This window comes from Helianthus annuus, chromosome 14 (assembly GCF_002127325.2).
Source record: "Helianthus annuus cultivar XRQ/B chromosome 14, HanXRQr2.0-SUNRISE, whole genome shotgun sequence".
Taxonomy (NCBI): Eukaryota; Viridiplantae; Streptophyta; class Magnoliopsida; order Asterales; family Asteraceae; genus Helianthus; species Helianthus annuus.
In genome coordinates this window covers 40,473,306-40,476,978 of record NC_035446.2, presented here as the reverse complement: position 1 = coordinate 40,476,978, position 3,673 = coordinate 40,473,306, and the positions used below count along the sequence as shown (strand labels likewise).

General features: G+C 37.3%; 1 long non-coding RNA gene across 1 annotated transcript; it reads right to left on the bottom strand.

Annotated features, from left to right (window-relative positions):
- Nucleotides 1-263: 263 nt before the first annotated feature.
- On the bottom strand, nt 264-3,347 carry LOC110908273. Its single transcript, XR_002574424.2, has 3 exons — nt 3,092-3,347; nt 2,825-3,002; nt 264-770 (listed from the first exon to the last, which is right to left on the bottom strand). It is a non-coding gene; the product is annotated as an uncharacterized LOC110908273 (long non-coding RNA).
- Nucleotides 3,348-3,673: the final 326 nt, after the last annotated feature.

Sequence of the window (3,673 nt, the reverse complement as noted above, 5' to 3'; positions counted from 1 at the left end):
AGAAGTGTTGTTACAAATTTCCAACGAAAACTGAGTATGTTTTGTGACAAATTTCTGACAAAATAAAGAAAAAAGGTCTACTATTTTTGACCGCTTTCTGACAAAAGCTTTTTATGTTGTGACACTTTCCAAACACCTAATTTATTAAATAAAAAAACAGCAAAAAAAAAAAGAATTAATATTTCTGCATTTTTCTGGCGAAAAATTCCAGAAATAATTTGTAATACCAAAAACCTGTTTTACAAAACTCACTGAAGTTACAATGACATAAATTCAAAAATCATGCGTCACAACGCAAGTTCCAATATGTTTAAACTGTAAGCTAATACAATTTAACATAATTCAAAATAGATATCAAAAACTACATCTAATTAGAGGGAGGACGCCAATTCTTCATAAATTCTTGAAGTTGTTTTTGAAGTTCTTCCCTTGCTTTCCTTTCTTCGTCAAGACGAGTTGCAAGTAGGTTCCTTTCTTCTTCAAGAAGATATGCTAGTAGATTCCTTTAAACCAGGAACAAACAGGCTTGAACCGGTAAAAAACTTGTCTTAACCGCCAAAAGTAGTTTCAAACGCTTTGAATCAGTCTAAACAATCTAGACTAGTGTAAAACAGCCGAAAACAAGTGTGAAGCACCTAACAATGGCCTGGACCGGACGTGCGCCTTGCTTGTCTCGAGCCTGCGCTTTTTGAGATCTTACACCCAGGCGACATGCTCACCCTTTGCCACTTGTGTTGGCTTTGAGCCTTTAACTATCAGTATACAACTGACTGCATTCAGCACAAAAGATAAAAGATGAGCTCACTCTAAAATCCAAAAAGACATGGAGACAATTAAATACAATTTAGGCATTTAGCAGAACGGATATTTATCTAACATTCCAACTTCTAGAGATTACAGGATATAAGAACATCATACTTTCATTAATTAGTTTACAAAAAATTTTAATGCAAAACTTAATAAAGAAAGTCTTGTTTATGCAGTTTTAATGAACAAAAGATATCCATTTAGTATGCCTTTACAAAAAATAAAAATTTATATCAGTTAGGATAAAAGTGACTAACCACAGTTAGTGGTGCAAACAAGCCGAGCCGAGCCCGAGTTCGAGCCAACATATGAAAGCTCGAGCTCGAGCTCGGCTCGTTTAGTATTTATTAATTAATTTATATTAATTATAAATTTATAATTATTATTATACATATAATTTAGTTATTTTTTTATATTTATATAAATGGTAATTATTTTTATTATATAAATATATGTTTAATATATTAATAAAAAATATATAAACAAAAGCTTGTTTAGGCTCGCGAGCCGGCTCGATAAGCGAAGCTCGGGCTCGTTTACTAAATGAGCTTGTTTTTAGGCTCGGGCTCGAGCTCGTTTAAGCTCGGCTCGTTCGAGCTTTTTTTCGAGCCGAACTCGAGTAGCTCGGCTCGTATGCACCCCTAGGTCCACAGTGTTGCATACAACCTTAGACTAGTCTATGAGTACACATTTCAAGCTTGCTCTAAGAAAAATGAATCCACTATATTCAACTGCTAAAGGCAAGCTACATGGCATAATCTAATAAGATATGTAGACTACAAGACAGTTGTATTTCACTAAATTCTGTCGACCACAAGCAGGGGCGGATCTACCATTGATCAAGGGGGAGCCTCCGCTACCGCTTGGTCGGAAAATTTTTGACGTTTTTAGTGTAAATTTTGAAAAAATTTGACGTTTTTTCGATTTCGTTACCGCCTATTTATAAAACGTTCCCGCTTGGTCGGAATCTTAGATCCGCCACTGACCGCAAGAGCTTAATCTTTTATATAAGCCACCCACACAAAATTAATAAGCATTAATCAGTGGAAATGACTAGGGAATCTCTTGGTGGTGGTGGTGATAAAGCTAAATCATTTGATATTATAACTCACAAAATCCAAGCTGATATTACTGAAAAAATATAAAATTTTGTATAATCATCACTCGTGCAAGGATCAGGTAGTCAAAGTAAAAGTCAAGCAAATTGTATGGACAGTAGGCATTCAAGGACCACTAGTGTTGGCTATAAGAGTCACTCGCGGTGCCTGCTGAAAATGTATGGTATAGCTACACTCACTTTATATTAAACTAGAGATACAACTTTGACCCCTTTACTTAATAATGGCTTGATTCTGGTCATGACAGATTCTAGTTATGTTTTACCTAATAAATTAAAAAGAAACAGGTTACATGTCAAAGGGATCACAAGTCCCACGAGTATCTTTTAATAACAAAATGCCTCGTCTACGTGATGCGCGAACTTCATGCATCACTACTTCGCCACTCTTTTGAAAACAACGCTCTCACCTAAACACGCTTAAGTATGGAGTTTCGCTGGGATTCGGAACATCAGTGGTGGTATGATCGCAACCTCTATAACAAACTATTCATAAGAAAATTAGCATCAAACATACAAGACATGAAGAGATCTAAAATTTCTACATGAAGTAAAGGAGTATCCTGATGTAGACTATTTAGTTATGATTGTCTAAAGAACCTAAAAGTATGCCATGAATCCTTCCACTAGTCACTAAGACCTACAAAGAGTTACAGTACATACCTTCATACTATAAACACCAGTGCACTACAATATCAACCATTGTACTCCCACCACCCTTCCTCTATTTAACAATTTGTTTTCACCATTAATTAACAGCATACCTTATATTATTCTTCTTCTCATAGTCATGGTCAACTTTCAGATAAACTCACAATTTATCCTCTAGTTGATAATAGCTTGCAACGCAATCCTACTAGTCGAGGGAGCCTTGAAACAAAAAACACAAAATACACATACCTCTAATGCATTGCAAAACCCTTTAACAGCTGCACCAAAGCAGGCCATTCGTTCACCCTAGGTAGCAGTCCCGGAGCAGGCCATTCGTTCACCAAACAAGGGTCGTATTCTAATTCAGAAGCAGTTGCTGATGCGTTCAAACCCAGAAGACCTGGAAACAGCCCGGGTGCTGGTCATTCTATACACATCAAAATATCAAATTAGGGCTTCAAACTTAGAACTAAAGAACAGAAGTTCAAGAAATAAAATCAAATCAGAAACACAAACCTTGTGCTTCAAATGCAATATTAAGAACGAGCACCTGTAGATTCTTGGATACGAGACCGCCGATGGGAACTTGCGGCGAGCAAACGAGCGGCGTGCTCCTACCGGTGAACAAAAGATCGGACTTGCTGAAAGGATGGGAGGTGTAGGGTTTATGTGGGTTCGTGTAATGTATAGAAGAGGAAGAGGTGGGAACTGATGTGGGCTTGTGTAGAGAAGAGGAAGAGGTTAGAGGTGGGAACTGATAATGAGAATGTATTTTGAGAAGTTATTAAGTGATATACTAAAATGGTAAATTAAAAGTTTTTTAAGTGATGTGCTTGTTTAAATCTATAGCTTAGTGGTTAGGTAATGATGGTGACAAACCCATTGAGGGAGTTCGATCCTGAGCCATATCCCGATTTTCATCTGACTGTTACTTCAACGAGTCAACTTGTGTGGAGGCAGTATGATTTCGAGGGGAACGCCGTAACCAAGTCTGACCAACCCAGCGCGAATGATGGTGACAAACCCATGAGGGAGTTCGATCCTGAGCCACATCCCGATTTTCATCTGACTGTTACTTCAACGAGTCAACTTGTGTGG